The following is a 25,574-nucleotide window of genomic DNA, read 5'->3' as shown; positions in this document are numbered from 1 at the left end:
ATTTTAATTGATTAATGCTCTTGGTTAGTTACCCCTTTTATTAATATACTTGTTCTTTGCTTCTTGTAACAATTTTTGACTTAATACCTATTTTCTATGATTTAGTATAGGCACTACCATTCTATTTTTCTTTCTGCTTGCATTGATTTTTTTTCTACCTTCAATTTAAAACTATATGTGTCTTAAGATCTAAAGTGAATCTCTGGTATATAACATAGGCAGATCATTTTTTTAATCCATTCTGCCTATATACTTTTGATTGGGGAGTTTATATTATATCTACTTTTAATGTATTGACTGATAAAACTTATTTTTGCATTTTGCTATTTATTTTCCACAAGTCTTATAGCTTTTTAGTCTCCCATTTCCTCCATTACTTCTTTCATTTATGTGTAGCTGAATTTTATAGTGACACATTTTAATTTCCTTATTATTTCCTTTCGTTTTGTGCATATTCTACTGATATTTTTTGTGTGGTTTCCATGAGCATTACATATGACATTCTAAAAGTATAATATAATTTAAATTGATATAAAATTAACTCTAATTACATTCACAATATCTTCTCCTATATAGCTCTGATGATATTAATGTCATGTTAATTACATTTTTATACATAATGTACCCTTAATTTAAAATTAATTTTATGCTCCATGTTTTAAATCATGTAGAAAATAAAAAGCTGAGTTACAAGCCAAAATAACAATAAAGATTTTTAAAAATTTACCATGTATTTAACTTTATTGGAGATATTTCTATTTTCATGTGTTTTCAAGTTAGTGTCTAGAGTCCTTTCACTTCAACCTGAAGGACTTTCATTAGCAACTCTTGTATTGCAGGTCTAGTTATATTGGACTCCCTCTGGTTTATCTGGGAATGTATTAATTTTCTACTCATTTTTGAAGGACAATTTTCCTGCTATAGAATCCTATAGATACAGGGTTTGTTTTTCCTGCTTTCAGCAGCTTAAATATATCATCTCACTGTTTTCTGAGATCCAAGGTTTTTGCTGATATTTCAGCTGATAGTTTCATTGAGACTCTTTTATACATCATGAGTCACTTTTCTCTTGCTGCCTTCAATATTCTTTCTTAAATTTTTTTTTGACTTTTGACAGTTTGATTATTATATGTCTCAGTCTGAATCTCTTTGAGTTTATCCTGTCTGAACATTCATTGAGCTGCCTGAATTTTTAGATTCACAACTTTCATCAAATTAGGGATGATTTAGGCCATTATTTCTTCAAATAACCTCTACAGCTTTCTCTATTCTCTTTGTGAGACTTCTTTCATGCAAATATTGGTCTGCATGATGGTTTCCCAAAATTCTATGAGACTCTGCTAATTTTTTCCATTGTTTTATTTTTTGTGTGTTCCTCAGATTTGATAAATTCAATTGTTTTGTCTTCAAACTATTTCTTCTGCCTGTTCAAATCTGTTTTGAACCATTTTAGTGAATTTTTCAATTCAGCATTTTTTCAACTCCAGAGTTTATTTCTTCTTATAATTTCTCTTTGTTGATATTATTATTTTGGGTATACATTGTTGTCCTGATTTTATTTAGTTATTTGTCATGTTTTCCATTACCTCTTTGGGGATTTAAAGAGAGCTGTTTTTTGTTTTTTGTTTTGTGATACATGGGCCTCTCACTGTTGTGGCCTCTCCCATTGCAGAGCACAGGCTGCAGACTCACAGGCTCAGTGGCCATGTCTCACAGTTCCAGCCGCTCCGCGGCATGTGGTATCCTCCTAGACCGGGGCATGAACCCGTGTCCCCTGCAATGGCAGACGGACTCTCAACCACTGCACCACCAGGGAAGCCCTAAAGAGAGTTTGTTTAACATCTTTGTCTAGCAATTCCAGTGTTTGTGCACCCTCTGGGACTAGTTTCTTCCAATTTATTTTTTCTGTTTTTATTTCCTTCATGAGTTTTTGTTTCTTTGTATGCCTTGTGATGTTTTGTTGTTGTTGATAATTGGTTTTTTTGTTTGTTTGTTTTAAACGGCCAAATCTCCCAGTTTTTGCAGACTTGCTCTGTTCTTTGTTTATCTGTTGCCAATTAGCTGGAAGATCTCTGACCCTAGAATGCAGCCCGAAATGAATGCTTAAGGTCTTTTCAACTCTTCTGAGTATGTCTATTGCCTGAACCTGCATATGGCTTCCTCAGTTATTCTGTATTCATAATCACATTTGAATGTCTTAATTTTACAAATATTCTCAGCCCAGATTCCCCTCAGGGCTTTAGATGGTCTCTTTTATGGCCCTACCTGTAATTTTTTGACCCAGGTGTCTATTGCCCCCTTCTGCTTTCACCAGCCATGGCTCCAACTTTCCCCACCTGATAGCCAAATTAGGGGAAACAGAAATCAGTCAATCAGACAGTTCAAAGACTAGTTAGTCTTTAGCAAATAAGAGTTGCTTTACTTCTTTGCGTTCTGTAGAAAGAATTGAAATCTGGACTGCCACTGTCTCCAGAATAAGACCTCACCATGCCAGGGAGAATGGGGAGCAAAAGCAGTTAAAACCACTACAAAATTTCCAATTGTTTAGAATATAACATTTTTTTGATTTGGTGTTTGTGTGGTTGCTGTAGTATTTGGTATATATACACATATACCTAAAAATACAGTATTGGTATTATTATTTTACACAATTAAAGGAAGAAAGAGAAAATAAAACCACAGTGTCATTTATATTTATGCATATGTTTATTAGTCCTAGTGTAATTTATTCCTGTGGATTTGAATAAACATCTATAGTCACTTACTTTGTAGATTAAGTACTTCCATTAACATATTTTGTATGGATATATATTTTTATATATTTTTGCGGTATGTGGGCCTCTCACTGTTGTGGCCTCTCCCGTTGTGGAGCAACAGGCTCCAGACGCGCAGGCTTAGTGGCCATGGCTCACGGGGGCAGCCACTCCACGGCATGTGGGATCTTCCCAGACCGGGGCACGAACCTGTGTCTCCTGCATGGGCAGGTGGACTCTCAAACACTGCGCCACCAGGGAAGCCCTGGATATATTTTTAAATTAATTTTTATTGGATTACAGAGGATTTACAATCTTGTGTTAGTTTCTGCTGTACAGCAAAGTGAATCAGTTACATACACATATATATACATATATCCACTCTTTTTCAGATTATTTTCCCATATATGTCATTAAAGAGTATTGAGTAGAGTTCCCTGTGCTATACAGTAGGTTCTTAATAGTTATCTATTTTATATGTAGTAGAGTGTATATGTCAATCCCAATCTCCCAATTTATCCCTCACTCCCTTTCTACTCGGTAACCATAAGTTTGTTTTCTACATCTGTGACTCTATTTCTGTTTTGTAAATAGTTAATATCTATCATTATTTTAACTTCAACATAAAAGCAATATGATATGATATTTATCTTTCTCTGTCTCACTTATTTCACTCAGCATGGCAATCTCTAGATACATCCATGTCATGGAAAATGGCATTATGTCATTCGCTTTTGTTGGCTGAGTAATAGTTCATTGTATATATGTACCACATCTTCTTTACCCATTCCTCTCTTGATGGACATTTAGGTTGCTTCTGTGTCCTGGCTATTGTAACAGTGCTGCAATGAATATTGGGGTGCATGTATCTTTCAAACTCTGGTTTTCTTCAGATATATGCCCAGGAGTGGTAATGTTGGATCACATGGTAGCTTTATTTTTTGTTTTTTAAGGAACCTCCATACTGTTCTCCATAGTGACTGTACCAATTTACATTCCCACCAACAGTGTAGGAGGGTTCCCTTTCCTCTACACCCTCTCCAGCATTGAAAATTTGTAGATTATTTTTCTGCCCAAAAAAGAACTTTTTTGACATTAATTATTACACAATAATAAAAACATTAAAAACCAGTTAATAAGAATTTTTAAACAAATATTTTATCCTAACAAATAGAATCTACTTAAGTAATTATTAAAACATATATTCATGGAAAATATATTCTTAAATAAAATCATGAGAATTCTTCATATTCCAGAATACACCCTTATTACTCTTTTATTTTTATGATCTTTCATCTCTTCCTTTATCTGCACCTCAAAATCTAGCTGTCATAGCAAGAGATGGAGTAAGAAAACAAAACATTTAAAACACTGTTAGGCAGCAAATATATTTTTAATTAAGTTTTATTGGAGTATAGTTTCTTTACAAGGTTGTGTTACATTCTGCTGTACAGCAAAGTTAATCAGTTATACTTATAGATATATCCCCTCTTTTTTAGATTTCTTTCCCATTTAGGTCACCACAGAGCACTGAATAGAGTTCCCTGTGCTATACAGTAGGTTCGCATTAGTTATCAGTTTTATATATAGTATCAATAGTGTATATATGTCAACCCTAACCTCCCAATTTATCCCACATCCGTTTCCCCCTTGATGTCCATACATTTCTTCTCTACGTTTGTGTCTCTATTTTTGCTTTGCAAATAAGATAATCTGTACCACTTTTTCTGGGTTCCATATATATGAGTTAATATAGGATATTTGTCTTCCTCTTTCTGACTTACTTCACTAGGTATGACAGTTTCTAACTATCCACGTCTCTACAAATGAACCAATTTTGTTCCTTTTTATGGCTAAGTAATATTCCATTGTATATATGTACAACATTGTGCTACATTTTCTTTATCCATTCCTTCCTTGATGGACTTTTAGGTTGCTTCCATGTCCTGGCTGTTGAAAATAGTGCTGCAGAAGAGACCTTCAAGATGGTGAAAGAGTAAGACGTGGAGATCATCTGCCTCCCCACAAATACATCAGAAATACATCTACATGAGGAACAACTCCTATAGAACACCTACTGAATGCTGGCAGAAGACTGCAGACTTCCCAAAAGGCAAGAAAATCCCCACGTACTTGGGTAGGACAAAAGAAAAAGAGAAAACAGAGACAAAAGAATAGGGATGGTACTTGCCCCTCTGGGAGGGAGCACTGAAGCAGGAAAATTTTCCACACACTAGGATGCCCCTTCACTGGCAGAGATGGGGAGGTGGGCTGGGGGTAAGCTTTGGAGCAATGAAGGAGAGCACAGCAATGGGGGTGCAGAGGGCAAAGAGGAGAGATTCCCACACAGAAGATCCATGCCGACAAGCATTCACCAGGCTGAGAGGCTTGTCTGCTCACCCACTGGGGCCAGTGGGGGCTCAGAGCTGAGGCTCGGGCTTCAGAGGTCAGATCCCAGGGAGCGGGCTGGGGTTGGCTGGTGAATACAGCCTGAAGGGGGCTAGTGTGCCACAGCAAGCCGGGATGCAGTCCAGGAAAATGTTTGGACCTGCCTAAGAGGCAAGAGACCATTGTTTTGGGGTGTGCAAGGAGAGGCGATTCAGAGCACTGCCTAAACGAGCTCCAGAGATGAGCATGAGCTGCAGCTCTCAGTGCAAACACCTGAGATGGGCATGAAATGCTAAGGCTGCTGCTGCAGCCACCAAGAAGCCTGTGTGCAAACACAAGTCACTATCCACACCACCCCTCCTGGGAGACTGTGCAATGCACCACTGTCACGGTCCCACGACCCAGGGACAACTTCACCAGAACACACTGTGCACCTCACACTGTTGCAATGTCATGCAGGAGTCTGCCAGGGGAGGCTCGCCACACATTCCATACCCCTCCCTCCAACCCTCCCAGCCTGAGTTAGCCAGAGCCCCCTAATCAACTGCTAACTTAACCCCGTCCTGTCTGAGTGAAGAAAAGATGCCTTCAGGCAACCTAAATGTAGCAGAGGGGCCAAGTCCAAAGCTGAACCCCAGGAGCTGTGCAAACAAAGAGAGAAAGGGAAATTTCTCCCATCAGCCTCAGAAACAGTGGATTAAATCGTCACAGTCAACTTGACGTACCCTGCATCTGTGGAATGCCTGAATAGGCAACAAAGAATCCCAAAATTCAGGCAGCGGATTTTTGGAGCAACTGTAGACTTGGGCTTTGCTTTCTGAAAATAATTTGTTACTGGTTTTATGTTCTTAGTTTAGTATTTAGAGTTTATTTTTGTTGGTAGATTTGTTTACAGATTTGGTTGCTCTCCTCCTTTGTATATATATAAATTTTTTTCCTTTTTCTCTTTTTGTGAGTGTGTATGTGTATGCTTCTTTGTGTGAGTTTGTCTGTACAGCTTTGCTTTTACCATTTGTCCTAGGATTCTCTCTGTGCGTTTTTTGTTTGTTTGTGTGTGTGTGTGTGTGTGTGTGTGTGTGTGTGTAAATTTTAGCACGTGTTATCATTGGTGGATTTTTTTTTGGTTTGGTTTTTCTCTTTATTTTTTATTACTTATCAATATTTTTAATAATTTTTCTTAATTTTTTATTTTATTAAATTTCATTTTATTTTATTTTTCTTTCTTTATTTTTTTCTCCCTTTTCTTCTGAGCTGTGTGGCTGACAGGGTTTTGGTGCTTCAGCCAGGTGTCAGGCCTGTGCATCTGAGATGGAAGAGCTAAGTTGGGGATATTGTTCCGCCAGACATCTCCCAGCTCCATGTGATAACAAACGGGGAAAGCTTTCCCAGAGATCTCTATCTACCAGATTGACTCAACAAACAGCAGGCTACAGTGCTAGACAACCTATGCCAAACAACTAGCAAGACAGGAACACCACCCCACCTATTAGAAGAGAGGCTGCCTAAAATCATAATAAGTTCACAGACACCCCAAAACATACCAGCAGATGTGCTCCCGCCCACCAGAAAGACAAGATCCAGCCTCATCCACCAGAACACAGGCACTAACCCCCTCCACCAGAAACCTAAACAACCCACTGAGCCAACCCTAGCCACTGGGGGAAGACACCAAAAATAACAGAATCTATGAACCTGCAGGCTGAAAAAATGAGACCCCAAACAGAGTAAGTTAACCAAAAAGAGAAGACAGAGAGAAACAAAGCAGATAAAGGAGTAAAGCAAAAACTCACCAGAACAAACAAATGAACAACAAATAGGCAGTCTACATGAAAAAGAATTAAAGGAAATGACAGCAGAGATGATCCAAAATCTTGGAAATAGAATGGAGAAAATACAAGAAATATATATATATTTTTTTGTAGTATGCGGGCCTCTCACTGTTGTGGCCTCTCTTATTGTGGAGCACAGGCTCCAGACTCACAGGCTCAGCAGCCATGGCTCATGGGTCTAGCCACTCCACGGCATGTGGGATCTTACCAGACCGGGGCATGAACTCGAGTCCCCTGCTTTGGCAGGCGGGCTCTCAACCACTGTGCCACCAGGGAAGACTCAAGAAACTTAACAAGTACCTAGAACTAAAGAGCAAACAAACAAGGATGAACAACACAATAAATGAAATTAAATATTCTCTAGAAGGAATCAATAGCAGAATAACTGAGGCAGAAGAACGGATAAGTGACCTGGAAGATAAAATAGTGGAAATAACTACTGCAGAGCAGAATAAAGAAAAAAGAATGAAAAGAATTGAGGACAGGGCTTCCCTGGTGGTGCAGTGGTTGAGAGTCCACCTGCTGATGCAGGAGACATGGGTTCGTGCCCTGGTCCAGGAAGATCCCACATGCCGTGGAGTGGCTAGGTCTGTGAGCCATGGCCACTGATCCTGCATGTCCAGAGCCTGTGCTCCACAATGGGAGAGGCCACAACAGTGAGAGGCCTGCCTACTGCAAAAAACAAAACAAAACAAAACAAAACAAAAAAGAATTGAGAACAGTCTCAGAGACCTCTGGGACAACATTAAACTAACCAACATTCAAATTGTACGGGTCCCAGAAGAAGAAGAGAAAAAGAAAGGGACTGAGAAAATATGTGAAGAGATTATAGATGAAAATTTCCCTAACATGGGAAAGGACATAGTCAAGTCCAGGAAGCACAGAGACTCCCATACAAGATAAATCCAAAGAGAAACATGTTAAGATATATTAATCAAACTATAAAAAATTACATACAAAGAAAAATATATTAAAAGGAGCAAGGGAAAAACAACAAATAACACACAAGGGAATCCCCCTGAGGATAACGGCTGATCTTTCAGCAAAAACTCTGCAAGCCAGAAGGGAGTGGCAGGACATATTTAAAGTGATGAAAGGGAAAAATTCTACAACCAAGATTATTCTACCCAACAAAGATCTCATTACATTCGATGGAGAAATTAAAACTTTACAGACAAGCAAAAGTTAAGAGAATTCAGCACCACCAAACCAGCGTTACAAAAAATGCTAAAGAAATTTCTCTATACAGGACACACAAGTGAAGGAAAAGACTTACAATCACAAGCACAGAACAGTTAAGAAAATGGTAATAGGAACATATATATTGATAACTACCTTAAATGTAAGTGGAAAAAATGCCCAAACCAAGAGATATACACTGGTTGAATAGATACAAAAACAAGACCGTTATATATGCTGTCTACAAGAGACCCAGTTCAGACCTAGGGACACATACAGACTGAGTGAGGGGATGGAAAAAGATATTTCATGCAAATGGAAATCAAAAGAAGCTGGAGTAGTGATTCCCATATCAGATAAAGAGTCTTTAAAGACTATTAAAAGAGACAAAGAAGAACACTACATAATGATGAATGGATCACACCAAGAAGAAGACATAACAACTAAATATTTATGCACCCAACTTAGGAGTAACTCAATAAAAAAGGCAAATGCTAACAACCATAAAAGGGGAAATTGACAGTAAGAAAGCCATAGTAGGGTAACACCCCACTGTAACCAATGGACAGGTCATCCAAAATGAAAACAAATAAGGAAACACAAGCTTTAAATGATACATTAAATGAGATGACTTAATTGATATTTATAGGACATTCCATCTCAAAACAACAAAATACGCTCTCTTTTCAAGTGCTCATGGAACATTCCCCAGGATAGATCACAGTTTGGGTCACAAATCAAGCCTTGGCAATTTTAAGAAAATTGAAATCAAATCAACTACCTTTTCCGACAACAAGGCTATGAGACTAGATATCAATTATAGGAAAAATTATGTGGAAAATACAAACACATGGAGGCTAAACAATACACTACTAAATAACCAAGAGATCATGGAAGAAACCAAAGAGGTAATTAAAAAATACCTAGAAACAAATGACATGAAAACACGATGACCCAAATCCTATGGGATGCAGCAAAAGCAGTTCTAAGAGGGAAGTTTATAACAGTAAAATCCTACCTCAAGAAACAAGAAACACTTAAAATAAACAACCTAAATTTACACCTAAAGCAATTAGAGAAATACAACCAAAAACCACCAAAATTAGCAGAGGGAAGGAAATCATAAAGATCAGAGCAGAAATAAATAAAAAAGAAGTGGAGGAAACAATAGCAAAGATCAATAAAACTAAAAGCTAGTTCTTGGAGAAGATAAACAAAATTGATAAAGCATTAGCCAGACACATCAAGAAAAAAAGGAAGAAGTCTCAAATCAATAGAATTATAAATGAAAAAGAAATAACAACTAACACTGCAGAAATACAAAGGATCATGAGAGATTGCTACCAGCAACTATATGATAATAAAATGGACAACCTGGAAGAAATGGACAAATTCTTAGAAAAGCACAACCTTCTGAGACTGACCCAGGAAGAAATAGAAAATATAAACAGACATATCACAAGCACTGAAATTGAGACTGTGATTAAAAATCTTCCAACAAACAGAAGCCCAGGACCAGATGGATTCACAGGTAAATTCTATCAAACATTTAGAGAAGAGCTAATACCTATCCTTCTCAAACTTTTCCAAAATATAGCAGAGGGAGGAACATGGCCCAACTCATTCTACGAGGCCAATATCACCCTGATACCAAAACCAGACAAAGATGTCACAAAGAAAGAAAACTGCAGGCCAATATCACTGATAAACATAGATTCAAAAACCCTCAACAAAATACTAGCAAACAGAATCCAACAGCACATTAGAAGGATCATAAACTATGATGAAGTGGGGTTTAACTCAGTAATGCAAGGATTCTTCAATATATGTAAATCAATCAATGTGATAAACCATATAAGCAAATTGAAGGATAAAATACATATGAATATCTCGATAGATGCAGAAAAAGCTTTCAACAAAATTCACCACCCATTTAAGTTAAAAACCCTCCAGAAAGTAGACATAGAGGGAACTTACCGCAACATAATAAAGGCCATATATGACAAACCCACAGCCAGCATCGTTCTCAATGATGAAAAACTGAAACCATTTCTTCTAAGATAAAAAAAAGGCAAGGTTGCCCACTCTCACCACTATTATTCAACATCGTTTTAGAAGTTTTAGGCACAGCCATCAGAGAAGAAAAAGAAAGAAAAGGAATCCAAACTGGAAAAGAAGTAAAGCTGTCACTGTTTACAGATGACATGATATTATACATAGAGAATCCTAAAGATGCTACCAGGAAGCTACTGGAGCTAATCAATGAATTTGGTAACATAGCAGGATACAAAATTAGTGCACAGAAATACCTTGCATTCCTATACACTAGTGATGAACAATCTGAAAGAGAAATTAAGGAAACACATTTACCATTGCAACAAAAAGAAGAAAATACCTAGGAATAAACCTACCTAAGGAGACAAAAGACCTGTATGCAGCAAGCTATAAGACACTGATGAAAGAAATTAAAGATGATACAAACAGATGGAGAGATATACTATGTTATTGGATTGGAAGAGTCAGCATTGTGAAAATGGGTATACCAGCCAAAGCAATCTATATATTGAATGCAATCCCTATCAAACTAGCAATGGCATTTTTCACAAAACTAGAACAAAAATTTTCACAAGTTGTATGGAAACAAAAAAGACCCTGAATAGCCAAAGCAATCTTGAGAAAGAAAAACGGAGCTGGAGGCATCAGGCTCCCACACTTCAGACTATGCTACAAAGCTACAGTAATCAAGACAGTATGGTACTGGCACAAAAAAAACAGAAATATAGATCAATGGAACAGGATAGAAAGCCCAGAGATAATCCCATGCACATATGGTCACCTTATTTTTGATAATTGAGGCAAGAATATACAATGGAGAACAGACAGCCTATTCAATAAATGGTGCTGGGAAAACTGGACAGCTACATGCAAAGGAATGGAATTAGAGCACTCCCTAATATTATACACAAAAATAAATTAAAAATGTATTAAAGACCTAAATGTAAGGCCAGACACTATAAAACTCTTAGAGGAAAACATAGGCAGAACACTTTATTACATAAATCACTGCAAGATCCTTTTGACCTACCTCTTAGAGAAATGGAAATAAAAACAAAAATAAACCAATGGGACCTAATGAAACTTAAAAAGCTTTTGCACAGCAAAGGAAACTATAAACAAGATGAAAAGACAACGCTCACAATGGGAGAAAATATTTGCAGATGAAGCAACTGACAAAGGGTTGACCTCCAAAATTTACAAGCAGCTCATACAGCTCAATATCAAAAGCAGAAACAACCCAATACACAAATGGGCAGAAGACCTAAATAGACATTTCTGCAAAGAAGATATACAGGTTTCCCCCAAACACATGAAAGGATGCTCAACATCACTAATCATTAGAGAAATGCAAATCCATACTACAATGAGGTATCACCTTACATGTGTCAGAATGGCCATCATCAAAAAACTTACAAACAATAAATGCTGGAGAGGGTGTGGAGAAAAGGGAACCCTCCTGCACTGTTGGTGGGAGTGTAAATTAATACAGCCACTATGGAGAACAGTATGGAGATTCCTTAAGAAACTAAAAATACAACTACCATTTGACCTAGCAATCCCATTACTGGACATATACTCTGAGTAAACCATAATTCAAGGAGTCATGTACCAGAATGTTTATTGCAGCACTATTTCCAATAACCAGGACATGGAAGCAACCTAAGTGTCCATTGACAGATGAATGTGTAAGGAAGCTGTGGCACATATATACAATGGAATATTACTCAGCCAAAAAGGAAATGAAATTGAGTTATTTTTATTGAGATGGATGGATGTATAGTCTGTCATACAGTTTGAAGTAAGTCAGAAAGAGAAAAACAAATATCATATGCTAACACATATATATGGATTCTAAAAAAAAAAAAAGAAAGGTTCTGATGAACCTAGTGGCAGGACAGGAATAAAGATGCAGGCATAGAGAGTGGACTTGGGGACACAGGGAGGGGGAAGTGTCAGGTTGGACGAAGTGAGAAGGTGGCATTGACATATATACACTGCCAAATGTAAAATGATCACTAGGGAGAAGCAGCTGCATAGTACAGGGAGAGCCACTCACTGCGTGCTTTTTGACCACCTAGAAGGGTGGGAGGGAGACACAAGAGGGAGGTGATATGGCGATATATTTATACATATATCTGATTCACTTTGTTTTACAGCAGAAACTAACACATTGTTAAGCAATTATACTCCAATAAAGTTGTTAAAGAAAAAAAGTGTTCTGCCTATTTTTTCTTCTAAGGGTTTTATAGAATCCAGTATTACATTTAGGTCTTTAATCCATTTTGAGTTTCTTTTTGTGTATGGTGTTAGAGAATTTTCTAATTTCGTTGTTTTACATGTAGCTGTCCAGTTATCCCGGCACAATTTATTGAAGAGACTGTCTTTTCTCCATTGTATATTCTTGCATCATTTGTCATATATTAGGTGACCATAGGTGGATGGGTTTATCTTTGGACTTTCTATCCTGTTCCATTGATCTGTATTTGTTTTTTCTGTGCCACTACCATACTATTTTGATGACTGTAGCTTTGTAGTATAGTCTGAAGGTAGGGATCTTGAATCCTCCAGCTCCGTTTTTCTTTGTCAAGATTGTTTGGCTATTCAGTGTTTTCTGTGTTTCCTTACAAATTGTAAAATTTTTTGTTCTAATTTTGTGAAAAATGCTATTGTTAATTTGTTTGGGATTTCATTGAATCTGTAGATTACTTTGGGTAGTATAGTCATTTTGATAATACTGATGCTTCCAATCTAAGAACATGATATATCTCTCCATCTGTTTGTGTCACCTTTCTTTTTTTCATCAGTATCTTATAATTTTGTGAGTACAGGTCTTTTGCCTCCATAGGTAGATTTGTTGCTACGTATTTTATTCTTTTTTTTTTTTTTTTTTTTTGCGGTACGCGGGCCTCTCACTGCTGTGGCCTCTCCCGTTGCGGAGCACAGGCTCTGGACGCGCAGGCTCAGTGGCCATGGCTCACAGGCCCAGCCGCTCCGCGGCACGTGGGATCCTCCAGGACCGGGGCACAAACCCATGTCCCCTGCATCAGCAGGCGGACTCTCAACCACTTGCGCCACCAGGGAAGCCCTATTCTTTTTGATGCAGTGGTAATAGTGATTGTTTCCTTGATTTCTCTTTCTGATCTTTCATTGTTAGTGTATAAGAATGCAAGAGATTTCTGTGTATTAATTTTGTATCTTAAAACTTTACCAAATTCATTGGTGAGCTCTAGCAGTTTTCTGGTGCCATCTTTAGAGTTTTCTATGTATAGTGCCATGTCATGTGCAAGCAGTGATGGCTTAACTTCTTTTCTAATTCGAATCCTTTTATTTCTTTTTCTGTGGCTAGAACTTCCAAAACTATGTTGAATAAAAGTGGCAGGAGTGGACATCCTTGTCTTGTTCCTGATCTTATAGGAAATGTTTTCAGTTTTTCACTGTTGAGAATGATGTTTGCTGTGAGGTTGTTGTATATGGCCTTTATTATATTGAGGTAGGTTCCCTCTATGCCCACTTTCTGGAGAGCTTTTTTCATAAATGGCTATTGAATTTGGTCTAAAGCTTTTTTTTCTGCTTCTATTGAGATGATCATAAGTTTTTTATTCTTCAATTTTTTGATGTCATATATCACACTGATTGCTTTGTGTATATTGAAAAATCCTTGCATCCCTGTGAGAAATCCCACTTGGTCATGGTTTATGATGCTTTTAATGTGCCGTTGGATTCAGTTTACTATTTTTTTTGAGGATTTTTGTGGCTATGTTCATCAGTGTTATTGAGCTGTAAATTTTTTTTTTTTTTGGTATGTGGGCCTCTCACTGTTGTGGCCTCTCCTGTTGCAGAGCACAGGCTCCAGGTGCGCAGGCTCAGTGGTCGTGGCTTATGGGCCCATCCGCTCCGTGGCATGTGGGATCTTCCCGGGCCAGGGCATGAACCCGTGTCCCCTGCATCGGCAGGCCGACTCTCAACCACTGTGCCACCAGGGAAGCCCCTGTAACTTTTTTTGATGGGACATAATGCTTTTATTTTTTAATAGACTTTTTTTTTTTTCAGTACGTGGGCCTCTCACTGTTGCAGCCTCTCCCGTTGTGGAGCATAGGCTCCAGATGCGCAGGCTCAGCGGCCATGGCTCATGGGCCCAGCCACTCCTTGGCCTGTGGGATCTTCCTGGACCGGGGCACGAACCCGTGCCCCCTGCATCGGCAGGCAGACTCTCAACCACTGCGCCACCAGGGAAGCTCTAGACTTTATTTTTAAAGTACTTTTAGGTTCACCACAAAATTGAGTGGAAGGTATTGAGATTTCCCATATGCCTCCTGTCCCCATATATACACAGCATATCAGACTATCAACATCCTGCACCACAGTGGTGCATTTATTACAATTGATGAATCTACACTGACATTATTATCACCCAAATTCTATAATTTACATTGAGATTCACTCTTGGTGTTGTGCAGTCTATAGTTTCAACAAACATATAGTGACATATATCCACTGATGTTGTGGTGATTAGAGCATGCACTGGATATTGAGAGGGGCCTCCCCTTTGCTCTGTGATTGTCATGGCCCTGTCAGAGGTGGAGTCTGCTCCCACATTTTTGGAGTAAAGTTCCCCAGATCTGTTTTGTAGCTGTGTTTCTGATCTGCAGTGTGCAGTAGGTGGGATTGGAGCACTCCCACTGAGAGGGAAGACACTGAGTAATCCTCCTCTGGAGTTGTTCACCTGTGGGTGTGCTCTGTTCTTTCCGCTATTTTGTGAGCTCTCAGATTACATTGTTGTTGGCACTGATCTCAGCCCCACCTTAACTGTGGTTATGCTGGCAATTGTCCCTGATGTCTCTCAGACATTGTTTTCACCAGGCCACAGCATAGATCCACTGAAATCAGGTCCCAGGATTGCAGTAATCATGGATCTGGACCCTCTGTGGGCACTATGAGGGCAGCTCAGTCTGGCCTCACCCAACCCCCACGTGTATGTGCCCCAAAAATCTACAGCTGCTAAAGTTAGACCCGTCTTGGCTGCAGGAGCACTTATTGTCTGTTCAGATGTTCTGTAGGTGCTGAGTTTACAAAGCCAGCCATGGTGGTGTCAATTCATGGTTTGTGCAGCTGTGAGGAGAGATTTCAACTCTTCTTCCTTAGTTACATGGCCCCTGGGGTTCAGCTGTGATTTGAGCCCCACCTCTGCATGAGGGCCACCCACAGGGGTCTGCTCCCAAGGCTGCCCCAGAGCACACGAGTCCACCTTGGCAACGACAGGGCGGGAAGGAGGATTCCACAGCCACCAGGGTTGTGGGATCCCCAGTGTAAATGGGGTGTATGAGGAAGCCGGTGGCCATGGGTGTGAGAGAGCTGGCCATAGTGCAGATTTCCTTTTGTTATTTGAATATATTTGTAGTAGTTTCTTTGAAATAGTCATCTGTTAAATCCAACTTCTTGGCCAACGCAGACACAGTTTTTTTGTTTGTTTGTTTTCTTGCGGTACACGGGCCTCTCACTGTTGTGGCCTCTTCCATTGTGGAGCACAGGCTCTGGACATGCAGGCTCAGCAGCCATGACTCACGGGCCCAGCCACTCCACATCATGTGGGATCTTCCTGGACAGGGGCACAAACCCATGTCCCCTGCTTCGGCAGGCAGACTCTCAACCACTGTGCCACCAGGGAAGCCCCAGACACAGTTTTTACTGCTTATTTTCTAGAATATGGGTCACACTTTTCTGTCTTTTTGGCATTTCTTGTGAGTGAAAAAAAAACTCGACATATAATTTATTATAGCAACTCTGATTTCTTATTTTCATTGTTTATCTTCTGAGAGTTTTTTGTTTTTGTTCGATTGATTTTATTTTTTAAGTAACCTACCTGGAATTAATCTGCAGAATCTATCACCCCTGCATTGTGTGTCTGCTAATGTATCTGATTGGTTTAAAATTTTAATTCTAACTTTTTAGCCTGTCTTTTTAGGGGTCTCCTCTGTATCAATCGATCTGTATTGATCATTGATCAGTTAATAATCGGCCAGACTTTGTGCTCAAACATCTTTAGCCTTTAAAGCTTCCATTCACTACTGGTAGATCTATGTTTGCTTTGGGTATTTTATCCAAATCAGGCAAGTTTCAATATTCTGTGGTTTTTATTTTCCACCAAGTTCTCTCAGATCTCCATGGCAATTGCTGTAAAGGTCTCAGACAACCAGAGATATGGGAATGCTAATAAAGCCACTAAGTGAGTATCTAATTTTCAGACTCTGCATATTAAATTTTGGCTAGAATTCAGGTTCCTATTGCTCTAACTAGGATCACAGCCTCAGGCTAGGAGCACTGCTGGGTTTTTCCATACACTACTGAAAAAGAGTTTCCTGTTCTCTGTTCCAAAGTAGTCAGTTCCTATGGCAGCAAACTGCTGGTTTTCACAGCCACTTTTTCACTTGTAGGTGGGGATTGGGAGCTCCCCATGCAAGAATGAACTGACTCCCATTGTTCTTACCTAAAGTTCATCTTTTGTTTGTTTTTTTTTTTTAGTTATCACTTCTCAATTTGTTATTTGCCTTTGTTCAATATTTAGAACCCATAATTGCTTTTGAGTATTTTATTCAGTTTTATAGTTGTTTTTATGGAAAGGATATGCCAACCTTTTCATTCTTCCTTAGCTGTATGTCCTACTTCTTCCCATCATTTATTTTCATTTATAATAAACAAAATATGACATAGCTTTCTATATGTATTATAAGTGAGATAAAGTATTTACAATTTATTTATTTTCTAAATTCTTAATTCATAATGGTTATAGCAACTGAAACAACAAATCAGTTTTAAAATGACTGATTCATAGATCCAAGTGAATAAAATCTTTATATGAAATCACTGTTCCCTTGGGAATGACAATCCATGGGCTTACCTTTCTTTTAAAATTACTTTTATTTGCTGCCCGATTCAGTGTATCTTATATATCAGATTCATTCTTTATTCCTTTTATACTGTGCTTTTTGGAATCCTGGGACCCACAAAGAATGCCTCAGAGGTGGTCATTGGGCAGTAACTATTCTGCAATGCTAGGCATTTAGATTACTGGTCCTCACTCCTTCAAATCAGAATAACTTAATCTCAGTAGATTTTATATGCTAGGTTTCCATATAAAATTTTGTATGAAGAAAGAGTACCATGCATTTAAAAACACTGCCTTAAATAAATATACTGAAGATTTATTTAGTTGTGAGATGTGAGCATTCAAAATCACTTAAGTGGAATATACATATTACTCTTGTTAATGCTTCTGAGCTTAAATACCTGTTCTTAGTGAATTTGAGCAACATTCTGAAAAGCAAAAGTAAAGGCAGCATAGCCCACCACACTCATTAAATAAAATTTGGCATACAGATAAACAGGCTTTGGGCTTACTAAGTCCTTAAGAAAAAACAGGATGCTTTACAGGTTATCCTTTTTAAAATTGACTCCCCATTACTCTAAATGAAATTATAACTACTTCAGAATATTTAACAACATCCCTTTCTTAATTGCTATTCCCTTGTGAATTTTTATAAAAATGACTTAAGCATGTATTAGTAAGTTATATAACATGGTTTAACAAGATGAGAGAATGATTATGACAATACCTTTAGAGAAAGAATAGAATGTGGAAAAGTTATCATTTTTACTTCACTAAATAACTTTTATGTTAAGAGTAAAACAATAAAAAATCTGTTATGCAAATTTATCTAAGGTCTTTAATAAACTGTATATACTAAAGTTATAATTTAGTTATTTTGAAGTCAAATTATTTTTATTTATGCTTTCACCTGGGGGCTGTGAGTTAGCTTGCATAGAGAGAAAAAAATAGTTACAATTAAACTTGGATTAATTTAAATTATGATTGAATTGAGGGTTCTTAAAGTTAAAACATGGTTTATTGAAGATTATGGGGAAAAGAAATTTTGCTTTACCTTTTTCAAATCTTGGACGTGAGAATGCACTTAACATCTTTTGAAGAAAAAAATTTTCAATACCCCAACTTGTGAAGATAGAATCTTTCAAGAATGTGTTTTCATCCTAAGAATTACTTTGAATTTTTCAGCACTAGATGTATGTATGTGCTTGTTATGTTTTTTTTTCTTTTTTAAGTTTCAGATTATCACAGGAAATGGTTGAGCTTTTTTGGTAAGGAAACTGTTATTTAAGGAAAATAGAGATGACCGAACATGCAATGGCAGCTCACTTCTAGATTAAAGAAGTTATATTCAAACTTAGTACATTAGAGAATTATATGGCACACTTGTTCAAAAGGCAGTTTTCTGGGGTCTTCTGTTACAGATTTCTAACAAATACTATTGAGGCTAAGAAACTTGTATTTTTGACAGAAACCACAGAAATTTTCATATGCATAGTCCCCTAACTCTCTTTTGAGAACCACTGGTTTAAGGCTTAGAATTTTGAGTTCTAATTTATTAATCTATCTAATTTATTGAAAGAATTCTCAAAAATACTAATAAAAATTTATATTGTCTTTTATTATGTATTAGTGGGAGAAACGATTCATTCCAGTGTGACTGAACACTGACTTGGGTCAATCATTACTTCCTTTATATATACTTATGGAGTGCATGCCATGTGTCAGGCAAAGTTCTAAGACTGAGTGAGTATATAGCAATGAATAAAAAAGACAAAAATCCTTACCATTTTAGAATTTCATTTTAGTAAGAGTAGTTAACAAACAATAATAATATAATAAATATTCATATTTTATAATACCTTAGAAGGTATTAAGGACTCTGAAAATAATAACAAGGAAGAGGGATAGGGAATGTTGGGGTAGAAGTAAACATGGAAAGAGAATGGTCTCTTACCACTCATTAAGTTCTCCTTAAGAAGGTGAATTTTAAATATAGACTAGAAAGAGATGAGGGGGTAAGCCTTGTCAATACCTTAAAGAAAATTAATCCAGGCACAGAGACTAGAAAGAGCAATGACTGTGAGTCAACATGTGCCTTGGAGCATTCTAAGAATAGGAAAGAAGCTTGTGTGGCTACAGCAGTGAACTGGGGGCAGAGGGTTGGAGATGAGGTCAGAGAACTAATGGTTTGAGGAAGATGGAAGGTCATGTGAGGCTTGTAGGTCACTGTGAGGACTTTGGCTTTTACTTGGAGCAAAATGTGACACCACTGAATAATTTTCAGCATGGAACTGATGTGACATGGTCTGTCATATTTCAACAAGTTCCCTCTAGCTTCTGCTTTGAGAATACATTGAAGGTGTGGGTAGAAGCAAGAAGTTAAGTAACACTATGGTAAAACCTCCTCATCTTGCAAGACTACAGTGACATTAGTATGAATATCATAAATCCCAATTCATTCTGTAGTTGCAGCTCAAATTAATTGGCCAAAGTGAAATTTACAGTAAGAAAGTTCTGAGACTCAGTATGTCAGATAATATAAAATTCTGTCTTTAGTTAAAAGCTTAAAATAACCCCACGAATTACTCTAATTCTAAAGCAGCTAACCACTGGCATATTGCAGTGTTATGCATGGTAAATACATTCTGATAGACAATCTTGCAAAACACCACTGAAAAATATCTTCAGGCTATAGGAGTATGATCTCAACCTAAATCTGACAGGCTTATGCCACACAACACAGGTATTATCATCAAAAGTTTAATAGCATTTTAGTAACATTGTTAATTCTCAGGATTCTGTGGTTCAGCATCTGGGCCTGCAAAGATGAAGGCAGCCTCAAAATCACTACATCCCCAAAATGACTTCACTGAGCTGCAATGCAGATGGATTAATTCCAGTATTGTAAAGTCAACATAATTGAATATTGGCTACGTCACAATATTCATTACTGTGATCTGGATCAAGTTGTGATGAAGTAATTTCCCCTGAGTTTAGTACTTAGATAGCCTATAGGGGGATCTCCTTGGACTTGACTTGAGAGAAGCCTTCCATTCCCTATCACCAAATAAATTGGCTTTTATCAGTTGCACATGGATATCTATGATTTAGAAGAGTTTCAAATGAGATCCATATGGTTTGTGGCACTCTATAGTCAAACAATTGAATGCATGAGATAAGATTCCTTTCTGGGGGAGGCAGGTGATGGAATTAATGATACATTATATAAAAAAAGAGACTCAACATGAAGACCTACAAATACAGAAAACATTAGGTGGCTGTAATTTTAATAATGCTTCTTGCCACTTTGCAGGGGAGCTACACCTTTGCTATATCATTTCTATTACTCAGATTTCAAATTCTCAAAAAAAGGTGGTATAGGGCCCATGCTTAAAATTCCACACCGACCAGTTATAAGCATAATTTTGACTTATAGGTGACATATTTTACGCTCTTAGAAGAGTTGTAATTTTACAATATCAAGCCTAAATTAAAGCACATAAACCTCAGTTGCACAGACCGATTTTTCAAATATATTTATTTAGTAATATACATAAACAGCAACAGTCTCAGGTACCTCCTATAGTATTTTTATATCAGAGGAAAAATTGAAATGGTCAATAAACAAAGTCAATAAATAAACATTTTGAATGTTTTTCTATTTAAATTTATCATATTACCTTAAACATAAAAAGAAAACAATATTCATGCTTTTTACCAACATGGAAAGTTGAGAGAAAAAGGTTGTATGGTGTGATACAAAATAATTAGGCTTGGTGTATTAAAAACCTTGACATTGAACATTAATTAATTGTTTAACATTAATGGTAATGTTTAACATTAACATTAACATTAATTGTAAGAATGCAGGCATTCTCAAAACTATTCACTTTACATAGCTGTTTTGGAGTGCACAAGCACAGAATTGTATGTAATCTAACTTACTGAATTCTGAAACATATTTAACTTTTGTTCCTAGTGGAAATTTTTATGGCATTTTTAGTTTGCTCCTATGAAAACAGTGTGAGTTAGTTACTACTAGTCTTATTCTATCAATGAGAAAACTAAAATTTAGAAGCTGCTGAACATGTGCAAATAGCTGGTAAACGGTCAGGATACAAAACAAGCCTGTTTTACTTAACCACTATGTTAGAGAAATTATTCATACATTTGTTCATTATATACCTTTCCAACATCTTTCATGCAATTATCACCCTGGCAAATCGATTCTTTCATTTTCAATCATAGTAAACCTGTTTTGTTTTTTTTAAACAACTTTACTGGAGTATAACTGTTTTAAACTGGTGTGTTAGTTTCTGCTTTATTACAAAGTGAATCAGCTATACATATACATATATCCCCATATCTCCTCCCTCTTGCGTCTCCCTCCCACCCTCCCTATCCGACCCGTTTAGGTGGTCACAAAGCACCAAGCTGATCTCCCTGTGCTATGCGGCTGCTTCCAACTAGCTATCTCTTTTACATTCGGTAGTATATATTAGTCCATGCCACTCTCTCACTTCGTCCCAGCTTACCTTTCCCCCTCCCCGTGTCCTCAAGTCCATTCTCTACATCTGCGTCTTTTTCCTTTCCTGCCCTTGGGTTCTTCATAACCTTTTATTTTTAGATTCCATATATATGCGTTAGCACACAGTATTTCTTTTTCTCTTTCTCACTTACTTCACTCTGTGTGGTAGACTCTAGTTCCACCCACCTCACTACAAATAACTCAATTTCGTTTCTTTTCACGGCTGAGTAATATTCCATTGTATATATGTGCCACATCTTCTTTATCCATTCATCTGTCTATGGACCCTTAGGTTGCTTCCATGTCCTGGCTATTGTAAATAGAGCAGCAATGAACATTGTGGTACATGACTCCTTTTGAATTATGATTTTCTCAGGGGATATGCACAGTAGTAGGATTGCTTGGTCGTATGGTAGTTCTATTTTAAGTTATTTAAGGAACCTCCATACTGTTCTCCATAGGGGCTGTCAATTTACATTCCCAACAACAGTGCAAGAGGGTCCCGTTGTCTCCACACACTCTCCAGCATTTATTGTTTGTAGATTCTTTGATGATGGCCATTCTGACTGGTGTGAGGTGATACCTCACTGTAGTTTTTTATTTGCATTTCTCTAATGATTAGTGATGTTGAGCATTCTTTCATGTGTTTGTTGGCAATCTGTATATCTTCTTTGGAGAAATGTCTATTTAGGTATTCTGCCCAGTTTTGGTTTGGATTTTTTGTTTTTTTGACATTGAGCTGCATGTGCTGCTTGTAAATTTTGGAGATTAATCCTTTGTTAGTTGCTTCATTTGCAAATATTTTCTCCCATTCTGAGGGTTGTCTTTTCACCTTTATAGTTTCCTTTGCTGTGCAAAAGCTTTTAAGTTTCATTAGGTCCCATTTGTTTATTTTTGTTTTTATTTCCATTTCTCTAGGAGGGGGTCAAAAGATCTTGCTGTGATTTATGTCATAGAGTGTTCTGCCTATGTTTTCCTCTAAGAGTTTTATAGTGTCTGGCCTTACATTTAGGTCTTTAATACAATTTGAGTTTATTTTTGTGTATGGTGTTAGGGAGTGTTCTAATTTCATTTTACATGTAGCTGTCCAGTTTTCCCAGCACCATTTATTGAAGAGGCTGTATTTTCTCCTTTGTATATTCTTGCCTCCTTTATTAAAACTACGGTGACCATATGTGTGTGGGTTTATCTCTGGGATTTCTATCCTTTTCCATTTATCTATATTTCTGTTTTTGTGCCAGTACCATACTGTCTTGATTACTGTAGCTTTGTAGTATAGCCTGAAGTCAGGAAGCCTGATTCCTCCAGCTCTGTTTTTCTTTCCCAAGATTGCTTTGGTTATTCAGGGTCTTTTGTGTTTCCATACAAATTGTGGAATTTTTTGTACTAGTTCTGTGAAAAATGCCATTGGTAGTTTGATAGGGGTTGCATTGAATCTGTAGATTGCTTTGGCTGGTATAGTCATTTTCAGAATGTTAATTCTTCCAATCCAAGAACATGGTATATCTCTCCATCTGTTTGTGTCATCTTTAATTTCTTTCATCAGTGTCTTATAGTTTTCTGCATACAGGTCTTTTTTCTCCTTAGGTAGGTTTATTCCTAGGTATTTTATTCTTTTTTATAATGGTAAATAGTAGTGTTTCCTTAATTTCCCTTTCAGATTTTTCATCATTAGTGTATAGAAATGCAAGAGATTTCTGTGCATTAATTTTCTATCCTGCTACTTTACCAAAATCATTGATTAACTATAGTAGTTTTCTGGTAGCATCTTTAGGATTCTCTATGTATAGTATCACAATCATAGTAAATCTTAACTTATTGTATAGTTGGAAGGAGCATATACAAGAAACTATGACTATGATTCATTTGCATAATGTTTTCATTATGCTAAAATTATTTGCAAATCTCTAAATATTTGCAGTCAACTAATTTCTATGTGCTATAGTTTGGCTTCTTAATGACAATATTGAGGCTTACTGATTCCACATTTATGTTGCTAGATGGAACTCAATTCTTTTTTTTTTTTTTTGACTAGTCTACCAACTCCACACATTGATTAATTTTCTCATTGCTTAGAAATTATTTTGACAAACAATAAACATTTAGTAAGTACCTAATATAGGCAATACATTTTCTGGTTATATTGTATAATACAATGAAAAAGATGGAATCACATTCCTGAAGAAACTGAGTGTCTGGAGAGATTATATTTCTATGAAAACATTTCTGTGGTAGGAAGAAATGTATTAAGAAGTGCTAAAACAGGGGCACAAAATGTTGCTTGAGTCCAGAAAATAAAGATTACTTTTAGATGAGATCAAAGAAGAGTTCATGGAAGAGGTGGTATCTGAGCAGAAACTTGAAGTATTCCTAGGATTGAGAGGCAAAGCTAGGGATAATGACAATTGTTTTTAGGTAGAGCAACGTGAACAAAGTTATAATGCAAAAATAATACAGGCTGTGTAGAAATGGAGGTAATATGATCTAGTTGGAACATATGTGAGAAATCTATGAGAGGAAGGGCAAGGGAGGAATTACATTTGAAAGGTAGTTTGGGCCTTGAATTCCATCCTAGTGTGTTTGGACTTTATCTTTTAATCACTAAAGTATTATTAAAGGACTTTGAGTAGAGAAGTGATATTATTTAAGCTGTGCTTTAAGAGTTAGGCATCTCCATGTTTATCACAGTGACTGAAATAGCTGAACCACAAGTGGTTTTTGGTTTTTTTTTTTTAAGATGAATAATATTCTAATGTAACATTAATAAAACCTTAACCAATCCAACCCATTATGCTCATGTAGACACGGCCCTGAGTGGACAGTAGGGAACACAGACTTCCCTTGGGCTGCCCTGAGTGGAACTTCTCCTTATTTTATTTATTTATTTTTAACATCTTTATTGGAGTATATGAGTGGATGAGATTCACCAATCTGCAACTGAGCCATTGCTTGTTATTAAACTGTAATAACAGAAGCATTCAGATCAATGCAGTAAAACTAGCAGTGGAAGTTTGAAACTTATGTCTTTGAAACACAAAAATTGAAGCACAGCTGGAATCACTTTAGCAATAAAATCTACTTTCACAGTTTCTTTTAACTTATGTTTGTCCACTCAGAAGTTACAACCTAGTGTATTTACCTGTGCACTTTTATCACATAGTAGCCTGTATTAGTATGGTTCTAAACATAAATATGAGAATCCCTTGCATTTAAACCTCACTTTTAACTTTTCTAAGTTGTTTGTATTTAGAGTCAATTTTGATAACCACAATATCCCTAATGAGGTAAGTAGGCAGGTAGAATCAAATAAATGGAGACTAGAAGAGGTTAAGGAGTTTGTCAAAAGTTAGTCAATTTATTACTATCACGTCTAGGGTAAAAGCTGTATCTCTTTGCTTTGAGTCCAATGTTTTCTCTATTGCACAGAAATGCTACTTCTCACAATAGAAAAGTATACAATCTTCAGCATGTTTACAAATATGGAAAGCCCAAATAAAAAAACAATTTCCAAATATCTAATGTAGCACAAACAAAACCAGTTGAATAAAATTTTCCCTCTTAACCTGGATGTTTAGATACTGTGTTGACATAACTAGTACTTTCCATAGTTAGTTTCAGAGCATCAATTGAATGTGACTGTCTATTGAAAACACCATAGCAAATTAGCCATGACAGTTTAGGATGAATCAACACCATGCCTAATGATGTGGATATTGATAAATTTTACAGTTATCTTGGTTGGACTAAATAACTCTTTTCATGTGATTTATCTAAATTATCTAGATTAGCTGTCTTCACTTATTGGGGATATCTATAATTTTTAAATCTTCAGCTCACTTTGTACTATATAGACAAACTCAAAGTTGTAGTTTATGCTCTGCATGTAGTAAAAAATGTGTCTTGCAATGAGAGAACTAGCAAAACTGTATGGAATTGGTATAAAAAATTAAATAATG

This window comes from Phocoena phocoena, chromosome X (genome assembly GCF_963924675.1).
Source record: "Phocoena phocoena chromosome X, mPhoPho1.1, whole genome shotgun sequence".
NCBI classification, from domain to species: Eukaryota; Metazoa; Chordata; class Mammalia; order Artiodactyla; family Phocoenidae; genus Phocoena; species Phocoena phocoena.
The sequence above is the reverse complement of the archived record's forward strand: the minus strand, read 5'-3'. Positions refer to the sequence as shown.